A 22,985-nucleotide genomic window follows, 5' to 3' on the forward strand; every position below is an offset into this window, starting at 1 on the left:
ATGCTATTAACGACTCTCAAAATAATCTAAGTGAAGCATGAGAGATCAATAGTTTCTTTAAAACAAATCCACCACCGTGCTCTAAAAGATCTAAGTGAAGTATTAGAGCACAAATTATCACGCTCAAAAGATATAAGTGAAGCACTATGAGCAAAACTATCAAGCTCAAAAGATATAAGTGAAGCACATACAGTATTCTAGCAAATTCCAATTTATGTATGGCTCTCTCAAAAGGTGTGTACAGCAAGTATGATTGTGGTAAACTAACAAGCAAAGACGCAAATAATACAAGACACTCCAAGCAAAACACATATCATGTGGTGAATAAAAATATAGCTCCAAGTAAATTACCGATGGAAGTAGACGAAAGAGGGGATGCCTTCCGGGGCATCCCCAAGCTTTGACTTTTTGGTGTCCTTGTATTATCTTGGGGGTGCCATGGGCATCCCCAAGCTTAGGCTCTTGCCACTCCTTGTTCCATAATCCATCAAAAGAATTCACCCAAAACTTGAAAACTTCACAACACAAAACTCAATAGAAATCTCGTGAGCTCCGTTAGAGAAAGAAAACAAAAGACTACTTTAAGGTACTGTAATGAACTCATTTTTTTATATTGTTGTTAAACCTACTGTATTCCAACTTCTCTATGGATTATAAACTATTTTACTAGCCATAGAGTCATCAAAATAAGCAAACAACACACGCAAAACAGAATCTGTCAAAAACAGAACAGTCTGTAGCAATCTGTAACTAATGCAAACTTCTGGAACTCTAAAACTCCTACAAAAATAGGAACTCCTGGAAAATTTGTTTAATGAACAGAACCAAAAAGAATCAACGCAAAAGCATGTTCCTGTGATTTAACAAAATTATATTCGTGCGTGCAAAGTTTCTGTTTTTCCGCAGAATCAAATCAACTATCATCGTAGGTTATCCTATAGGTTCTACTTGGCACAAACACTAATTAAAACATAAAACCACATCCAAATAGAGGCTAGATGGATTATTTATTCCTAAACAGAAGCAAAAACAAAAAAGCAAAAATAAAATTGGGTTGCCTCCCAACAAGCGCTATCGTTTAACGCCCCTAGCTAGGCATAAAAGCAAGGATAGATCTAGGTATTGCCATCTTTGCTAGGCAATCCATAAGTGGCTCTCATGATAGATTCATATGGTAATTTTATTTTCTTTCTAGGGAAGTGTTCCATGCCCTTCTTTAAGGGAAATTGGAATCTAATATTCCCTTCCTTCATATCAATAATTGCACCAATCGTTCTAAGGAAAGGTCTACCAAGAATAATAGGACATGAAGGATTGCAATCTATATCAAGAACGGTAAAATCTAAGGGCACATAATTCCTATTTGCAACAATAAGAATATCATTATTTCTTCCCATAGGCTTTTTAATAGTGGAATCCGCAAGATGCAAGTTTAGAGAGCAATCATCAAAGTCACAGAAATCTAGCAAATCACACAGTTTTGGGAATAGTAGAGACACTAGCACCCAAATCACACAAAGCATAAAACTCATAATCTTTAATTTTAATTTTAATAGTAGGTTCCCACTCATCATAGAGTTTTCTAGGGATAGAAACTTTCAACTCAAGTTTTTCTTCATAAGATTGCATCAAGGCATCAACAATGTGTTCGGTAAAGGCCTTATTTTGACTATAAGCATGAGGAGAATCTAGCACGGATTGCAACAAGTAAATACAATCAATTAAAGCAATTTTCATAATTAAATTCCTTGAGATCCAAAATAGTGGGTTTAGCAACATCTAGGTTTTTATTTCTTTCAATCCCACTTTCATCAATTTCATCATCAAGATCTAGAAACTCCGAATTCTTAGAACGCCTTCTAGGTAAAGGAAGATCATATTCAGTTTCATCAAGATTCATATTGCAAAACAAAGATTTAATGGGGGACACATCAATAACTTTTAGATCTTCATCTTGATTTTCATAGGAATTGGAAGAACACGCTTTAATAAAGGCATCTTTGGAAGCACGCATCCTAGCGGTTCTTTCTTTGCACTCATCAATGGAAATTCTCATGGCTTTGAGAGACTCATTGATATCATGCTTAGGAGGAATAGATCTAAGCTTTAAAGAATCAATTTCAAGAGAAATTCTATCAACGTTCCTAGCCAAATCATCAACTTTAAGCAATTTCTCTTCAAGCAAAGCATTAAAATTCTTTTGTGAATTCATAAACTCTTTAACACTACTCTCAAATTCAGAGGGCATCTTATTAAAATTTCCATAAGAGTTGTTGTAGGAATTTCCATAATTATTAGAAGGATTACTAGGATAAGGCCTAGGATTAAAATTCCCTCTATACGCGTTGTTTCCAAAACTATTCCTACCAACAAAATTCACATCCATAGATTCATTATTATTCTCAATCAAAGTAGACAAGGGCATATCATTGGGATCAAGAGAAGTATTTTTAGTAGCAAACATCTTCATAAGTTCATCCATCTTTTCACTCAAAACATTGATTTCTTCTATAGCATGCACTTTTTTACTAGAAGATCTTTCGGTGTGCCATTGAGAATAATTAGCCATAATATTATCAAGCAATTTGTAGCATCTCCTAACGTAATTTCCATAAACGTGCCTCCCGCGGCCGAATCTAAAAGATTTCTAGAAGCAAAATTCAATCCGGCATAAAAAATTTGTATGATCATCCATAAATTCAAACCATGAGTAGGGCAATTGCGAAGCATCAATTTCATTCTTTCCCAAGATTGGGCAACATGCTCATGATCAAGTTGTTTAAAATTCATAATATCGTTCCTAAGAGTGATGATCTTAGCGGGAGGAAAATACTTAGAGATAAAAGCATCTTTGCACTTGTTCCAAGAATCAATACTATTTTTAGGCAAAGACGAAAACCAAACTTTAGCACGATCTCTAAGTGAAAACGGAAATAACTTCAATTTGACAATATTGTTATCCGTATCTTTCTTCTTTTGCATATCACACAAATCAACAAAATTGTTTAGATGAGTAGCGGCATCTTCACTAGGAAGGCCGGCGAATTGATCTTTCATAACAAGATTCAGCAAAGCGGTATTGATTTCACAAGACTCATCATTATTAAGAGGAGCAATCGGAGTACTAAGGAAATCATTATTATTGGTATTCGAGAAGTCACACAATTTGGTATTATCTTGCGCCATGGCAACAAGTAATCCAACACACAAGCAAACAGAAAGGCAACGGGAAAAGGCAAACGGGAAAAAGAGGAGGAGATTGGAAAATAGAGGGCGAATAAAATGGCAAGGGTGAAGTGGGCGAGAGGAAAACGAGAGGCAAATGGAAAATAATGTAATGCGAGAGATAGGGATTGTGATGGGTACTTGGTATGGTTGACTTGCTCTTGCGTGAGCCTCCCCGGCAACGGCGCCAGAAATTCTTCTAGCTACCTCTTGAGCACTGCGTTGGATTTCTCCGAAGAGGAGAGGATGATGCAGCAAAGTAGCGTAAGTATTTCCCTCAGTTTTTGAGAACCAAGGTATCAATCCAGTAGGAGACCATGCACAAGTCCCTCGTACCTACACAAAACGATAGCTCCTCGCAACCAATGCGATTAGGGGTTGTCAATCCCTTCACGGTCACTTACGAGAGTAAGATCTGATAGAGATGATAAATAATATTTTTGGTATTTTTGGTATATAGATGCAAAGTGAAAAGTAAAAGGCAAAGTAAAAACAAAGCAAGTAATAAAGTAATGGAGATTGATATGATGAGAATAAACCCGGGGGCCATAGGTTTCACTAGTGGCTTCTCTCAAGAGCATAGATATTCTACAGTGGGTGAACAAATTACTGTTGAGCAATTGACAGAATTGAGCATAGTTATGAGTATATCTAGGTAATGATCATGTATATAGGCATCACGTCCAAGACAAGTAGATCGAAACGATTCTGCATCTACTACTATTACTCCACTCATCGACCGCTATCCAGCATGCATCTAGAGTATTAAGTTAAAACAGAGTAACGCCTTAAGCAAGATGACATGATGTAGAGGGATAAATTCATGCAATATGATAAAAAACCCATCTTGTTATCCTCGATGGCAACAATACAATACGTGCCTTGCTGCCCCTTCTGTCACTGGGAAAGGACACCGCAAGATTGAACCCAAAGCTAAGCACTTCTCCCATTGCAAGAACTACCAATCTAGTTGGCCAAACCAAACGGATAATTCGAAGAGACTTGCAAAGATAACTCAATCATACATAAAAGAATTCAGAGAAGATTCAAATATTATTCATAGATAAGCTGGATCATAAACCCACAATTCATCGGTCTCAACAAACACACCGCAAAAAGAAGATTACATCGAATAGATCTCCACGAGAGAGGGGGAGAACATTGTATTGAGATCCAAAAAGAGAGAAGAAGCCATCTAGCTACTAGCTATGGACCCGAAGGTCTGAAGTAAACTACTCACACTTCATCGGAGGGGCTATGGTGTTGATGTAGAAGCCCTCCATGGTGGATGCCCCCTCTGGCGGAGCTCCAGAACAGGCCCCAAGATGGGATCTCATGGATACAGAAGGTTGCGGCGGTGGAATTAGGTTTTTGGCTCCTGTTCTGATCGTTTGGGGATACGTAGGTATATATAGGAGGAAGGAGTACGTTGGTGGAGCAACAGGGGGGCCACGAGGCAGGGGGCGCGCCCTAGGAAGGGGCGCGCCCCCCACCCTCGTGACCGCCTCTGTTACTTCTTGGAGTAGGGTTCAAGTCTCCTGGATCATGTTCGGTGAGAAAATCACGTTCCCGAAGGTTTCATTCCTTTTGCACTCCGTTTGATATTCCGTTTCTTCGAAACACTGAAATAGGCAAAAAAACAACAATTCTGGGCTGGGCCTCTGGTTAATAGGTTAGTCCCAAAAATAATATAAAAGTGGAAAATAAAGCCCAATATAGTCCAAAACAGTAGATAAAGTAGCATGGAGCAATCAAAAATTATAGATACGTTGGAGACGTATCAGGCGTGCGTGCACATCTTCACTTCGTGCATGTACCGCCAGTATGGCTCAGGGAGGACGAGTACATTCTTCTGGAACCAGCACCACGTCACTGTGATCAATCCACGCAAGGAGGTCGCAACAACGCCTCCACATGTGCCACGTGGCTTCATGAACTGTAAGAGAGACACTGTGTAGAGTGCCATTGGTGTTCTAATTTATGTGTTTTGCACATACTCAAAGTACTAGTAAGGTACACGTGCATTACACGCATCAGATTTTGCAACCAAATTATGAATAAATACCACACTATAGCATGTAAGCTCTGAGTCATATATGCCTGATGTAGCCCTTTGTTTAATTCTTATAGTTCATCTCATTCAAAATCAATTAGAAGGTGCTTGGATACGTTTTAGTCCCATGACTAAAAGTAGTGAGACTAAAACATGCTAGCCTCATCCATGCTTGGATCCAAATACTAAGGAGACTAAAATCAAGTTAATGAGCATTTATTATCCTCCAAACCTCCAATACAGAACTCGCCCGTGTTAAAAGAGAGGAGTTAAATGAGGAGAGAGAGGACTAATCCACATTTTAGTAGGGGTACCCCTGACTAAAAAAATTTAGTCTTAAGACTAGTTTTAGCCCCTCTTTAGTCAGGGGTGCTTGGAACTTTAGTCTCTTAAACAGACTATTTTTAGCCAGACTAAAATAAGTCCCTTGGATCCAAGCACCCTCTTAGTTTCTATAAAAAAGCTAAGAACGCAGGAATAGGAAAAACATGGGATTATAGTGGAATGTCGTCTTGAATCCTGCAGGATTGTAAGAGTGTTTGATTGTGCATGGAAAAAAAGCAGAATTCTTTCAAAGAGGTTTGAGTGGATGGGATGTTTCCTATGAAATCTAGTGCAAATGAATCATATGGAAAAATTCCTATGGTTTACAATCCTACGAATCAAACAACCAAGATAGGAAAAATTCCTAATGATTAGAATCCTCCAAAATTCCTTTGAGAATCCTTTGAATCAAAGAAGCCCTTAATCTATTTTATAATTCATGGAATTGTGTGTTGTAAAGCATAAAGTAAAAACAAATAATGGCAATTCAACTAGAAAAAAAGTTTGGGCAGTTATGATACGGAAGATTCTAGAACAAAAGAGAACCACTGTTGTTTTGAGGTTTGTGCATTATGCTTAAGTTCAACCATGGAGTCTGCTAGATTGTACATGTGGCAACATCCGGTGGGGGCTAGAAGATGGTGCGAGGGGCCGAGTGGAGGGATACTATGAAGGAATGCACAAGTGCGAGATCGATATTTAGAGAGAGGGGGCAAACACGTGCGCTGTTGCACGCAGTGGCAGAGCCATGAAAAATAAATGAGCTAGGGGGCCAAGCATTGCTAATCCTTTACGAGGAGGGTCAATTCATGAAATTAAACCTTTTTAGCAGCAATTGTCTAATGATCACATTCATATTAGCCTCGATATATAGTGATGTTAGGGGGGCAGGGCCCTTACTGCCCCATGTCTTCTCCATTGTGCACGCGTCTGAGAGATGAAGCGGAAGGCATGGATGATGAGAGGGGGACATTAGATATATAATTAATGTGGGTGTATTAGCTATATATGTTAATCCTATATAGAGAGGTATAGATTGATCGATGTGGACGTGGGAAAGAGGGTGAGACCTCACTGGATATAACGATTGATCGGTTTGTGTGGAAAACTATGAAAGACCTAGCTATATACAATCATACATAGAGGAACATCGATCGTTGCGCATGCACGTGTGAGAGATAAAGAATGCCCGATATGATGGAGAGGGGTGAGGGAGTCCTGGACAAGGGGGTGTCCGGATAGCCGGACTATCATCATCGGCCGGACTCCAAGACTATGAAGATACAAGATTGAAGACTTCATCCCGTGTCCGGATGGGACTTTCCTTGGTGTGGAAGGCAAGCTTGGCAATACGAATATGTAGATCTCCTACCATTGTAACCGACTCTGTGTAACCCTAGCCCTCTCTGGTGTCTATATAAACCGGAGGGTTTTAGTCCGTAGGACGAACAATCACAACAACAATCATACCATAGGCTAGCTTCTAGGGTTTAGCCTCCTTGATCTCATGGTAGATCCACTCTTGTACTACCCATATCATCAATATTAATCAAGCAGGAGTAGGGTTTTACCTCCATCGAGAGGGCCCGAACCTGGGTAAAAACATCGTGTCCCTTGTCTCCTGTTACCATCCGCCTAGATGCATAGTTCGGGACCCCCTACCCGAGATCCGCCGGTTTTGACACCGACATTGGTGCTTTCATTGAGACTTCCTCTGTGTCGTCACCGATAGGCTTGATGGCTCCTTCGATCATCAACAACGACGCAGTCCAAGGTGAGACTTTTCTCCCCGGACAGATCTTCATGTTCGGCGGCTTTGCACTATGGGCCAATTCGCTTGGCCATCTAGAGCAGATCGAAATCTACGCCCCTAGCCATCAGGTCAGATTTGGAAGCCTAAACTTCACGGCTGACATCCGCGGAGACTTGATCTTCGATGGATTCGAGCCACAGCCGAGCGTGCCGCACTGTCTCGATGGGCATGATCTAGCTCTGCTGCCGGACAGTACCCTGGAGCCGCACATGAGTCCGCTCCGATCCTTAATTCGGAGCCGACCACGCAGATCGAGGACGGGTGGCTAGACACCGCCTCGGGGGCTGCAACCTCCACGGTGATGGAGCCGAATACTGACCTTGTCCCTTGCGACGCTCGTGACTCTGAGGTGCCGGACTCCGAACCTCCTGCGCCCCCTCCAATCGAATCCGATTGGGCGCCGATCATGGAGTTCACCGCCGCGGACATCTTTCAACACTCACCTTTTGGTGACATCCTGAATTCGCTAAAGTATCTCTCGCTATCAGGAGAGCCCTGGCCGAATTGCGGTCAGGATGGTTGGGATGCGGACGACGAAGAAATTCAAAGCCCACCCACCACCCACTTTGTAGCCACTGTCGACAATCTAACCGACATGCTAGACTACGACTCCGAAGACATCGACGGTATGGACAACGATGCCGGAGACGACCAAGAACCAGCGCCTACGGGGCAATGGAAGACCACCTCGTCATACAACATATACATGGTGGACATCCCAAACGATGGGAATGGCGAAGAAGCAGCGGAGGCAGATTCCTCCAAGAAACAGCCCAAGCACCGGCGTCAGCGGCGCCGCTCTAAATCCCGCCACAACAAGAATGGAGATTCCGGCACCGGGGATAATAACACCCCAGAGAGTGCCGAAGACAACCCCCTCCAGCAAGATTTAGCACAGGAGGACGGAGAAGCCAACCCTCATGAGAGAGCGGCAGACGAAGAGGTAGAGGATGATAATTACATTCCTCCCTCCGGAGACGAGGCAAGCCTCGACGACAACGAATTCGTCGTGCCCGAGGATCCCGTCGAACAAGAGCGTTTCAAACGCAGGCTTATGGCCACGGCGAACAGCCTAAAGAAAAAGCAGCAACAACTTAGAGCTGATCAAGACCTGCTAGCCGACAGATGGACTGAATTCCTTGCGGCCGAAGAGTATGAACTCGAACGCCCCTCCAAAAGCTACCCCAAACGCAAGTTGATCCCCCGATTAGAGGAGGAGGCATATAAACCTGCATCACCAGAGCACAATACGGCTGACCGACCACCTCGTGGCTGCGACAGAGAGGCCTTTAGGCCCTCCATCAGAACCGTACCCCGGCATCGCTCGAAAAGCACAAGGCCACAGGGGAACACTCCGGACTTGCGAGATGTATTGGAGGATAAGGCGAGACAATCAAGATCCATCTACAGATCGCGTGGGCGCCCCATGGCATGCGACGACAACCGTCGCGCCGGAAAGAGCAAGTCCGGCCGGGCCGAACACAGTAGACAAAGCTCGTTTGAGCTACGTCGTGATATAGCCCAATATAGAGGCGCCGCACACCTACTATGCTTCACAGATGAAGTAATGGAGCATCAAATCCCCGAAGGGTTTAAACCCGTGAACATTGAATCCTACGATGGCACAACAGACCCCACGGTTTGGATCGAAGACTATCTCCTTCATATCCACATGGCCCACGGTGACGATCTTAACGCCATCAAATATCTCCCACTCAAGCTTAAAGGACCAGCTCGGCATTGGCTTAATAGCTTGCCAGCAGAATCAATTGGGTGTTGGGAAGACCTAGAAGCCGCATTCCTTGACAACTTCCAGGGCACATATGTGCGACCACCAAACGCCGATGACCTAAGCCACATAATTCAGCAGCCAGACGAATCGGCCAGACAGTTCTGGACACGGTTCTTAACAAAGAAAAACCAAATCATCGATTGTCCGGATGCAGAGGCCCTCGCAGCCTTCAAACATAACATCCGCGACGAGTGGCTGGCCCGGCACCTAGGACAGGAAAAGCCGAAATCCATGGCAGCCCTCACATCACTCATGACCCGCTTCTGCGCGGGAGAGGACAGCTGGCTAGCCCGCAGTAACAACTTCAGCAAAAATTTTGGCAGTCCGGATACCAAGGACCGCAATGGCAGGTCGCATCGAAACAAAAAAAATGCCACGTTAATGGTGATAACACTGAGGATATGGCAGTCAACGCCGGATTCAGAGGCTCTAAACCCGGTCAGCGAAAAAGCCATTCAAAAGAACTACTCCGGGCCCGTCCAATTTGGACCGAATACTCGATCGCTCTTGCCAGATACATGGCACCCCCGAAAAGCCAGCTAATCACACCAATAGGGATTGTTGGGTATTTAAGCAGGCAGGCAAGTTAATTGCCGAAAACAATGACAAGGGGCTGCATAATGATGACGAGGAAGAGACCCGGCCACCGAACAATAGAGGACAGAAAGGTTTCCCCCCACAAGTGCGGACGGTGAACATGATATATGCAACTCACATACCCAAGAGGGAACGGAAGCGCGCACTCAAGGACGTATATGCGATGGAGCCAGTCGCCCCAAAGTTCAACCCATGGTCCTCCTGCCCGATCACTTTTGATCGAAGGGATCACCCCACCAGTATCCGCCATGGCGGATTTGCCGCATTGGTTTTAGACCCAATCGTCGATGGATTTCACCTCACTAGAGTCCTGATGGATGGCGGCAGCAGCCTGAACCTGCTTTATCAGGATACAGTGCGCAAGATGGGCATAGACCCCTCAAGGATTAAACCCACAAAGACGACCTTCAAAGGCATCATACTAGGTGTAGAGGCCAATTGTACAGGCTCGGTTACACTGGAAGTGGTCTTCGGATCCCCGGATAACTTCCGAAGCGAGGAGTCAATCTTCGATATAGTCCCGTTCCGCAGCGGCTATCATGCTCTGCTCGGACGAACCGCGTTTACAAAGTTCAACGCGGTGCCGCACTACGCATACCTCAAGCTCAAGATGCCAGGCCCTCGAGGAGTCATCGCGGTCAACGGAAACACTGAACGCTCCCTCCGAACGGAGGAACACACAGCGGCTCTCGCGGCAGAAGTACAGAGCAGCCTCTTAAGGCAATTTTCGAGTCCGGCCGTTAAGTGACCGGACACGGCCAAACGCGCCCGGAGTAATCTACAACAAGACCACCTAGCATGTTCCGAGCACGCGTAGCAATGCGGCCCCAACCCCAGCCCTTGCATAATTGCAAGACTAGTCCTTCGCGTACATCATTACGCTCTGGAGATACCATGGGCATAGGGGGAGGGGCACGACCACGACAGGCCCAGAGTGCGGCTCAACCACACCAGGGGCTCCCAAGTGTGTCGCTCTTTTTCTTTTTTTCTTTTTTCTTACCCACAGGACTCCGTTCACCAGAGGCCCTATCCGGTAGTAGACCTGCCGAACTCACGATGCAACAGCCAGGGAAGGAGAAAGGCTACGACGAACACTCAGGTGGTCTCCATTACGAGCATTAAATTTGTTTAATACACCATTCCGCAGCCTACCCCTGGAGGGGGACATGTTTAATAGTCCAATCCCTTGCTTACCACACTATTTGTATCGTTCTGCATTCATGGCAGTATTTCTGGAATAAACAATGCATCGCTCTTTGCTTATAATTGCATTTCTTTCTTATATATGTCCGTTTATGACATGTTGCATCCGTACACTTCGGTACGGCTAAATACGCTAGGGGCTTAAGTTCCCCACATTATGGTGTGATAAGTCCGAACACTTTCACAAGTGCGGCACCCCGAACTTATAGCATTATATGCATCGGCTCCGAATCATGTCTTGGGTCAATAGTTGGGTTTGCCCGGCTCCCATGTTTTGGTACCTTACGTTCCGTTGTATCGGCTAAGGTAGCACTGGGAGAACCACTGCGATTGCGCCCCGGTTGAGCTGGGCGAGTGCCTCAGTGGAGAAAGCTAAAACTGACCATCATGATAAGGCGAGAGCTGGTCGCTGTTCGAGAGGTTTTTTCGAGTCCCTAAAGACTTATGCCGCTTAGAGCGAGGAACCGGCTTCGTCCGGCCCAGGCGTGGATAGCGCCCCGAACTCGGTCTTCCGAACACTAGGGGCTTCGCCGAAATTTAAAATTATAGAATTCTATGGCTAAGTGAGAGTGTTCAAGCATTATAAGTCCGGTTGCCTCGTTCGTTGTGTTGAGCGCCTCCCTAGATGGACCCAAACATGGGAACAAGAGTGCTCAAGTTTATCTCGAACACCCCAGCACTAGTGGCATGGGGGCTGAAGCCGACGACTTGCCATCTCTCAGATTTGATAAACGGCCGCACAGAAGGTAATATTTTAAATTAACAAGCGTTGCTTAGCACATATGAACAAGGTTTTCAGCGCACAGGATAACAAAATGCGAGTCTACTCAAATATTACATCTTTGGAGCACTCACCCGCAATCATGCGGGCACCCTTCAGGACACTCTTATAATACATTTTGGGCGTACGATACTCCTTGCCCGCCGGCGGCGCGTCCGTCAGCAGCTTCTCATCATCCATCCTGCCCCAGTGCACCTTTGCACAGGCAAGGGCCCGACGGGCACCTTCAATGCAGGCGGAGTGCTTGGCGACCTCAACCCAGGGACACGCGTCCACCAGCCACCGTACCAGGCCGAAGTAGCTCCCAGGCATGGCCTCCTTGGGCCACAGCCGAACTATGAGGCCCTTCATGGCCTGTTCGGCTACCTTCTGGAGCTCGACCAGCTGCTTCACCTGGTCGCTAAGGGGCACCGGATGTCCGGCCTCAGCATACTGAGACCAAAAGACCTTCTCCATCGAGCTCCCCTCCTTGGCCCGGTAGAAAGCGGCAGCATCTGACACGCTGCGGGGCAGATCCACGAACGCTCCTGGAGAGCTCCGAATTCGGGTAATTAATAGGTAATTCACATTCACATGCTTGCTTTGCATGAAAAATGCCTTACCCGCTGCTATTTTCTTCAAATCCTCGATCTCCTGGAGGGCCTTGTGGGCTTCGGCCTTAGCGGCTTTGGCGCTCTCAAGAGCCGATGCAAGCTCGGACTCTCGAGTCTTTGAGTCGCGCTCCAAACCCTCATGTTTTTCCATGAGAGCCTGGAGCTCTTGCTGCACCTCTGCCACCCGCGCCTCCTGCCTCTCCCGCTCGGCTCGCTCTGCAGCCGCATTGCGTTCGGCCGCAGACACCGCCTCCTTCAGGGTCGCCACCTCGTTCGTGGCCCCTGTAGTACCCATGTTATCCTTGTTATTTCTCTTGCAACCAAATCCTTTTCTGTAAGGTACAAATTTAATACGGTGTTACTCACCTTCCTTGTCCTCGAGCTGCTTCTTGGCACGGCCAAGCTCGCTCTCGGACCGCTCGAGGTTCTGCTTCAAAGCATCGACCTCCGCAGTCAGTGCGGCAGAGGTCAGCAGCGCAGCCTGCAATCCCATATTGACATATTTTTTAGAACTCCTGCGTATATCTTTTTAGATCCTCAGTCCGGCTTTTCTATCCGAACACCGAACCGAGCATCAGGGGCTACTGTCTATGCGGTATTATATTACATATCTTAAAATTCTTACCTCAAAGCCTGTCAGAAGGCTGCTGCAGGCTTCGGTCAACCCGCTCTTGGCGAGCTGAACCTTATGAATCACTGCACTCATGATAGTGCGGTGTTCTTCTTCAATGGAAGCGCCGTTGAGCGCCTCCAGCAAGTTATCCAGCGCCTCTGGTTGGATAGAGGCCGCCGGCGTCACAGTCTTGCCCTTCTTACGAAGGAGCCGCTCGCCGAACTCCCGAACCACTGCAGGTTCCGGTGCGGAGTCCGGTGCAGAGTCCGGGAGGTTGCCTTGCGGCACCTCCGGGGCCTCCTCCTCCTGGCGGGTCCCTTCTCAGGATCCCACCTCGGCGTCGTCAGCGTCACGGGGAGTTGAGGCAGTCGGAAGGGAATCCATATCCGACGTGTCTAAGGACCCGCTGGACGAAGCGGGAAGATCGTCCTTGGCCGGACTACAGGTTGTATGCGGCATTAGAAAGACACCGTGTGGCAAAGTGAAAATTATAAACTATCTAAGGAGTCCGGATACTTACGATCTTGCCAGGGGCTTGGCCCTTGAGGGCCACTCCTCGTCGCCATCGCCAATGTTGGCAGGACAGTCCGGGGGAAGGGTCCTTCCCTTCTTGGACCCTTCGGCCTCCCCCGCTGGGGAGGCCTTCCTCTTCTTCTCTCCCCCCACTTGGGGGGAGTCTTCTTTCTTCTCCTCCTCGTCCTCAGGGGAGGAGTCCGCCTCGGAGTCATCGGACGATGAGTCCGATACCACCTGACGCCGGGAACTCCTTTGGGTTCCCGTGGCCTTCTTCTTGGCCTTCTTCTCCGGCACCACGTAAAGTGCCGGGACCAGCAGCCCCGTCAAACGGGTGTCTGCTGGGTCTTCTGGAAGGGGAGCCGGACAGTTAACCTATCCGGACGTCTTCTGCCAGTCCTGTTAAAGGCATTGGGAGTTTAGATCCCACATAGAGTCAAACTATGAAAGAAATGAGTGTCCCATAAAGGATAACATAGCTTACCTCGCCGGCCGGGCGCTGCGTGCTGAATCCGCGATCTTCAGTTGCGGATGTGGGGGCTTCTCCGCCCTTGAACAGCACCCTCCAGGCAGCTTCGTACGTCGTGTCAAAGAGCCCGCTCAAGGTCCGGTGCTGTGCCGGATCAAACTCCCACAAATTGAAGGCCCGTTGCTGGCAGGGGAGAATCCGGCGGACGAGCATGACCTAGATCACGTTGACAAGCTTAAGCTTCTTGTTCACCAGGGTCTGGAGAGAGGACTGGAGTCCGGTCAGCTCCTCCGAACTACCCCATAGCAAGCCCTTCTCTTTCTAGGAGGTGAGCTGCATGGGGATACCAGATCTGAATTCGGGGGTCGCTGCCCATTTAGGGTCACGCGGCTCGGTGATGTAGAACCACCCCGATTGCCACCCTTTGATGGATTCCACGAAGGCACCCTCAAGCCAAGTGACGTTGGGCATTTTGCCCACCATGGGGCCTCCGCACTCCGCTTGGACGCCCTTCACCACCTTCGGCTTGACATTGAAGGTCTTTAGCCACAAGCCGAAGTGGGGCTGGATGCAGAGGAAGGCCTCGCACACGACGATAAACGCCGAGATGTTGAGGATGAAGTTTGGCACCAGATCGTGGAAGTCCAGGCCATAGTAGTACATGAGCCCCCGTACGAAGGGGTGAAGTGGGAAGCCCAGTCCGCGGAGGAAGTGGGGAAGAAATACGACCCTCTCATGGGGCCTGGGGGTGGGGATGAGCTGCCCCTCGTCGGGCAGCCGGTGCATGATGTCGCTGGACAGGTATCCGGTGCCACGCAGCTTCTCGATGTGCCCCTCCATAACGGAGGAGGCCATCCACTTGCCTCCCGCTCCGGACATGGCTGGAGAAGGTTGAGGCGAGATGTGCGGACTTAGGGCGCTGGAGCTCGAGTGCGCGGAGATGGATAAGCAAGGGAGGAAGAAGGCGTAGGTAAAAAAGGTGGATCCTTATCCCCTTATATATGGGCGGACGAAGACTATGCGTCCCCACCGGCCTGGTAAAACTCGCTTATCTCCCAAGCGCCACAATCAATGGCGTGGTTGGCTTACCCACGTCCGTATTGATGGGAATCCCAGAATAAGGGGAACACGATCTCTGCTTCGACAAGACGTGCCAAGGAAACCGCTTCGCTAAACGCGCTCAGGTGGTATAATAAAAACGATTCAAGTAAAGGCTTGGTAGTGGTGTGACGTCACGCCACAAAATACGTCAGCAGATCGAACTTGTGTAAATATTATTCTCTCTACGGTGGTATGTGGAATTTATTTTACAGACCCGGACACTATCCTGGTGTTCACAATCTTCTATGAATTATTCGGAGGAGGAACCCGCCTTGCAATGCCGAAGACAATATGCATGTCGGACTCGTCGTCATTGAAGCCTGGTTCAGGGGCTACTGAGGGAATCCTGGACTAGGGGGTGTCCGGATAGCCGGACTATCATCATCGGCCGGACTCCAAGATTATGAAGATACAAGATTGAAGACTTCGTCCCGTGTCCGGATGGGACTTTCCTTGGCGTGGAAGGCAAGCTTGGCAATACGGATATGTAGATCTCCTACCATTGTAACCGACTCTGTGTAACCCTAGCCCTCTCCGGTGTCTATATAAACCGGAGGGTTTTAGTCCATAGGACGAACAATCACAACAACAATCATACCATAGGCTAGCTTCTAGGGTTTAGCCTCCTTGATCTCGTGGTAGATCCACTCTTGTACTACCCATATCATCAATGTTAATCAAGCAGGAGTAGGGTTTTACCTCCATCGAGAGGGCCCGAACCTGGGTAAAAACATCGTGTCCCTTGTCTCCTGTTACCATCCGCCTAGACACACAGTTCGGGACCCCCTACCCGAGATCCGCCGGTTTTGACACCGACAAGGGGGATGTGTGTGGGTGTGTGCCTTCATGGGAGACCGACCTGAAGAAAAAGATTGCATGCGTACGATGGATAATGCCGACTGGTAGTGTGTGTGCATGCATGCACGAAAGAAAGTTAGTGGTACAATTATAAAGAGAAGACTACTGTGTGGGTGTAAAAGAATAGGTGAGGTCATAATCAATGTAAAGTTGAATTCAAATATTTGAATAAGAGATCCTGATGTTTGAAACCCATGCATGTATGAATATAATGGAGATCTGCGCGGTGTGGTTTGGAAACGAGCATGTTGTAATGTATACACATTGAACAAGGTCAGACTAATTTGAATTTGAGATACCGATGGCAGACATCATTTGACCACGTCGCATCCGTGCATGGACACACTATTCTAATTGGAGATGATGGGCGGCTTTCGCATCACATATCTATATCTATACCCCTATATATATATATTATATTATATATTTTTTTATATTGTGTGCGGGTAACTTTAACTTTGAAAGATGGTCGTTGGATGAGGCGAATCCGATGGTCCAAAGATGGCAAATTTGAGCACTATTGGTCGTTGAATATCATCTAGATTCCACCAGATTTCGCCACATGTATAATCTAGAAGACTCCATGGTTGAACTTAAGCATAATGCACAAACATCAAAACACAAGCACTTCTTATTTGTTCTAGAATCTTCCGTATCAGAATTGCCCAAATGTTTTTCTGCATGATTTGCCATTATTTGTTTTTACTTTATGTCTTACAACGCACAATTCAATGAATCTTAAAATAGATTAGCTTTCTTAAAAGAACTAGATGATTTTGAATGAAATGAACTATAAGAATTAAACGAACATCTACATCATGCATATATGGCTCAAAGCTTGCATGCTATAGTGTGGTATTTATTTATAATTTGGTTGCCAAATCTCATGCGTGCAATGCACGTGTACCATACTCTAGTCTAAATGGTGTTTGTGTGTGTGTTGTGCGTGTTGAGGTGCAAATTGTCTTTTTTTTGGGTGCACGTTAAGCTTGTTCTTCTGAAATTTCAAGCCGCGCCTTGTTATGCCGAAAATTAAAGCTAGCGTCTCTGTCTATCGTGCTGCGAAACTCCTGCCTCTTCAACCCGCACCTTGTTAGCCCGAAATATTTAAGATATATCTTTGTCTCATTGTGCTCCGACAACTCCCTCCATCTCAACCCGCACCTTGCTATTCCGAAACTACAACGCGCGCGAAAACTCCCACCTCCTATGAAATCCCGACACGCGAAATGCCCGTGGTACCCCTGAACCAAAAGAACCGCCTCAAATCGGTGGGGGGTACTTTCGTAACTTACCCCACATTTCGGACAAGCGCGTCTCTAAGCCATGGTTCCCCACTGCCATCCCATCCGCCCACCCATTCGTACACCGAGGCCACGAAAACCCGCGACGAAACCCCACACCCTGCTCCGTCCGCCACCCAACCGGAGCCTCTTCCCCGACGACGTCGTCCACAGCAACACCTCGACGTCCCTCATCCACCGTACCGGATGAGGATCCGTCGTCGATCTTATCGTCCCGCCGGTTCAGCCACCCCGTCCTCCACCTCCAAGGAGCTGCCCCGACGTTCCCCTTGTCTTTTGCGCCACCTCCATTCCCACACCACCGTCTTCACCTGCACCACCGGAAGAGCATCATCATCACCGTTTCCTCGGATGAAGCTGCGGCCTAATCGACGCCACCAAAGAGGTTGTACACTAATCGCCGCATTTTCTTCTTGATTCGATCCCACGATGCTGTCGGCGCTCGGTCCCGAGCCGACACAGCGCGGCTCCATCCACGGCGGCATCGCCGGCCACTTCCTCCATGGCGTCGCTCCCTCGGCGGCGACGTCCACATCAGTAGGAGCTGCTTCTGCTTTAGCTCTTGCTCGCGCTGCTGCTCTGCTCTTGCTCTCGGTCCCCTGCCAGGTCTGCTCTTGCTATTGCTCTTGCTCGCCTTGCTGCTCTCGCTCTTGCTCTTGCTTGCGATGCTGCTCCGATTTGGCTACACTGCAATAGACTGAATCGACTTTTGGGTTATTCGATTTTCAAGGGGTGGGCTTGCCTGGGTGAAGGAAGAACCAGCCGCAGCAGGGAGGGGGCTCGCCGAAGAGGTACCCCACTATCTATCTTAGGGTTCGGGATGGGGGCGGTGGTCGCCGGTGTTGGCGGGGCTTTGGCGGGGCGGTGGCGTGGGGATCACCGGAGAAAAAGCTCGGCATGGGGGGCCTAGAGGGATGGTCGGGGCGGCGGCGGATCGGTGGTGGGGAGTGTTTTCGGGGCGGGCGGGGCGGCGCACCGCCGGCCGCGGGCGGCGGGGGGCTGCTATTTGGCCGGTGGTGGCTGGCGGCTCAGGGGGGTGGAGGTTGAAGATGAACTGCAGGCCCTTGATTTCGTATCCAACGGCTGCAAAATTGACTGATCAGAGATGAAAAAGTCAGTCGACCGACGTGTAGCCTCACCTTGCTAGTGCGTTCAGTTTCGACAGCATTCAGTTTTGACAGCAAAATTCAGTTTCGACAGTTAAGTTCAGTTTCGACAGTTAAGTTCAGTTTTGACAGGTAAGTTCAGAGATGAGCGGCTGATGTATTATGCATCTAGCACTTTGTGGTTATGTATTTTACGTCATGTATTGGAGATGCTATTAGAATTCCACTCAGGTTAATGTTGTTCATTCTCTCTCTTGTCCTACTTCAGCCTCGGCGTCGTACAACTCACCGGAGCTGCTCCAACGACGAAACCCTCCATCACAGTGGAGCAGTACCTCGGGCTCCATCTCCAGACGCCTAAGATCTTCTTCCCCTCCTCCGACAGCAAAGTCAGCCGGAGCATCTCATCGGCCAACCCAATCACGCTGAGATCGACATGGCTTCGCCAAAGAGGTTGTACACTTGTTGCATCTCTTTTTTACTCTACATGTTATATATATTGTCCACTGAGCACTCGTAGTAACGGGAAATACGATTATTTTATCCTACTATATGACAAGCAGTGAGGTACCAGGCAACTTAGCTATCCGTGATGGACTCTCTTGAACGCCATCATTATTTATCTCTGCGTGTTTGAGCTGTGCATTTGTCGATGGGCCTGGGAGTTAAGCTAGTATGGCAGTGGCCTGGGTCCAAAGTAATAGAAGTAGCACAAAAACATTTTTTTTAGTGTAGGATTTTCCTTGCTCAAGCCTACCTACTAGAATCGCCGGTGCTTGAAAGGAAAAGTGAATGAAAAACATAGGAATTGAAAAGTTTCCTATGGTACTACTTTTCATGAATTTGGTGCAAAGGAATGGAGCAAAGGAAAAAAGTAGGATTTGTTCCTTTAGTGTCTCCTTGAAAGAAAAACCGTAGGAATTATACTTTCCACTTCTCCTCCTTTTCATATTCCTATTCATCAAGCACAAGACTAAGAGATAGTAGCATAATAGCATTATAACCGTACATTTTCTTGTGGTTTGACTTAATCTCACCATGCTTTTTTGCATCCTGTGATCTTCCAATTGTTGTGAATCAAACACCCAGATTGGCAGAAATCCTGTGTTTTAAATTCTCTATTTGCACGTGCATTCCTATCCTATTCCTGTCTATTTCCTATCCCTGCATTGTTAGAATCCTCAAATTCAAACAAGCCCTTACTCAATTACTTCTGTTATAGATATGTGTCAAAGAAAACCTTGTGTGGTTTGTCCTGCTCCTGCAGCACTGTGTTCCACCCCAGCTCAGCTGCTCCAACGACAGAAGGGTTCACCGCAGTAGGGATCCGCTCTCCAGACTGTCTTTCGCCGCCTCAGATCTTCTTCCCCGCCGCCGGCAGCCACGACAACTGCATTACCATCATCAATTGAGAAGATGACCTTGAGGACTACACGGGTCCGCAAGAGAGGTCGCACTCTTTCGTGTCTGTTTATGTTATGCGTCGCTTAATATGATGACATGCTACATTATCGTCGTGTTCACCTATTAGACTCCGAGTCAGGTCCAAACTAATGCTGAAACTTGAGTTTTTATATGGTTGTGGGGTACATATTGGGGCAGCAATCAGTACTATATGTCTACTATCTGGTTAATCTCCAGTGTCTACTATGAGTTTCATGTTGGGTGCAAACAAACATTAAAGGAGCCATTATCTGTATTTTTTGACTAAAGCTATTATCTGTCTGCTATCATTGGTTTTGGGTCTATCCACAGTTTGCTACCATCACTCTGGATTTGTGCATGCACTCCTTACATAATCTCACTATGTTTTATTCCTATGCATGCCAGTTATTGTACACAATGGAACTGATCATGTAGAGCAAAAGAGACGAGCCTTGCATGGCAATAAAATTTCATGCAGACATTGTTCCATGGTGGGCACAAAGGCAGTCCCCCCTCCACCCATTTCGGATCGTAATCAAGAGGAAGATAACTGTTCTGAGGGGGATTCAGAAGGAGAAGACCACTCCTATTTACCCCATGAGGTCTTCGCTCTAACTTGGCATGCTGATGTTGGTAATATCATGCATATGGTGCCTTGCATTGCTTACTGTATACATTAAAGATGTCGTCTGCTTAGTTTAGACATGCTTTGTGTCAATGCCATCATTTTAGTTTCTTTATCGTATATGTGAATCATGCAATGCCATCTTGTCTAGCCAGGCATCATATATGTGAATTTTGCAATGCCACCCTGGTTAGCCAGTCATCTTATATGTGAATTATATCATGCCATCATTTTTTTATTACGTGTTAAATTTGTCAACATTTTAGTACATTCAATTACTCTTCCTGTGCATCATCCATTCGGCACGGTCATGGAAAAATCTGGAGTGGAAACAAGGTCTTCAGAGCAAACAATGCTATCTGACGAAGCGCATGTCTTGCTGGTTACCGATAGCTCCTCAGAGGAGGATTCAGAGACAGATGACCAGTCATATTCCCCCCCCCCCCCCCGAGGTGCATGCCCTAACTTGGCAGGGTTATGTTGCTCATATCGTGCGTATGGTATCTTGCATTGCTATGTCATTTGCTTAGTTTAGACATGCTTTGTGTGAATGCCACCTATTTAGTGTCTAATTACCATATATGTGAATTATGCAATGTCATCTTGTTGCAAGACATTATATATGTGAATTATGCAATGTTATCTTGTTGCAAGGCATTATGTATGTGAATTATGCAATGCCATGCTGTTTAGGCAAGCGTCATATATGTGAATTATATCATGCCGTCCTTTTTTTGTATTTCTCATTGCTTTTGTCGACAATGTTTGTATATTCAACTGCTCTTCCTGTGCATCAGCCATTTGAATTGGTGATGGAGAAATCTGGAGTGAAAACAAGGTCTTCAGAGCAGACAATGCTACCTCCTGAAGCAGATATCTTGCTGGTTACAGATAGCTCTTCAGAGGAGGATTCAGAGGCAGATGACCAGTCCTATTATCCCCCTGAGGTGTATGCTCAAACTTGGCAGGGTTATATTACTCATATAATCCATATGTTGTATTGCAATGCTTAGTTTTTACATCACATACACAATATTGAATGCCATCTCCTTAGTTGACACATCATATATGCGATTGCCCTCTGCTCACTTCCTTAGTATATAAATCATATATTTGAATTACGTCATGCCATGATGTTTACATAGACAGCATGTATCTAAATTATGGCATGCCAACCCATTTTCTAAAGACATAATGTAGTTATATCATCTCATCATGTTTACATAGTCATCATATTTTAAATTATGTCATTCTATCCGTGAATTATATCATGCCATCATGTTTCCATCGACGGCATGTTTGTGATTTATGGCATGCCAACCACTTTAATAGACACATCATATAGTTATATCATGTCATCATGTTTACATAGTCATCATATTTTGAAGTAAGTCATTCTATCATCTTTAGTTAGCCATCATACATGTGAAATTGTGTCATGCTATCCTGTTTAATTAGCCATCATATATGTGAAATTATGTCCTGCTATTCTGTTTGCTTAGACAACATAAATGTGAATTATTTCATGCCATGTTTTCTTCCCTACTACCTCCGTCCGGGTTTATTGGTCCCCATTTTATTTCGTGCCAAATTTTGACCATAGATTAAACTAACAAAATGTTCATGCATGTCATCAAACATTATATTTTTGAAAACTATGTTCAAATACGAATTCAATGAGATAATTTTTCTGTACATGCATTAACATTTTGTTAGTTAAATCTTTAATCAAAATTTGGCACAAACTACAAAAAGGACCTATAAACCAGGATGGAGGTAGTACTATCCATTGCACCTATCTATCTTACAATGTCTGTACATTCAATTACTTTTCTTGTTTATCAGCCATTTCAATTGGAGGGAGTGATGGCAGTATCTGTGGGAGTAAAAACACGGTCTTTAGAAAAGATCGTGCTACCTGTCGATGCAGATAGAACCACGGTTGTACTTGCCCAAGAACCAGCCCCACCACACATAACCCACACTCATGCAGATTGTACCCTACCCAGTTGGACAGAGAACCGGCTACACCCCTTCTAACCCCAACCCCAGCAGATAGACACCCAGTTCATGTTGACACAGCACCGTCTCCACCACAGAGCACCCAAACACGAGCAGTTAGTAAGTCAACTGCAGTGCCCAAATCACGAGGACCACCACTCCGAATCCGAAGTCAACGCTTAAAGCAGAAGAAGAATTGTTCTCAGGTCAGGTTCCGTAGCTATGGTTCATACTACTTTGCTCTTGCATCACTGTATTTACTGATACCAACCAATTTCAAATTTGAAGGATGCAATTGAAACTCCAATGGCGCAACAGGTATGTTTTAAACCTGTTTCTTCAACGTGTTTGGCTGTTTGCTGTTGTAACTTGCTCTATGTTGATTTCAGTTTCAATTGAATAAACAGTTATGTTCTCATGCCATGCACATTACAAGTGTTGTTATTGTTGTGTAGTTTCCCACACTTATATTTTGTCTATGCTGCTTTGTCTTAAATAGATATGATTCGAACTGCATCTATCTTGATTTGGCAACATAAACTAGAATGATATAGACCATACAGTGACCATACTACATAGATATATGTTT

This window comes from Triticum aestivum, chromosome 1B, assembly GCF_018294505.1.
Source record: "Triticum aestivum cultivar Chinese Spring chromosome 1B, IWGSC CS RefSeq v2.1, whole genome shotgun sequence".
Lineage (NCBI taxonomy): Eukaryota > Viridiplantae > Streptophyta > Magnoliopsida > Poales > Poaceae > Triticum > Triticum aestivum.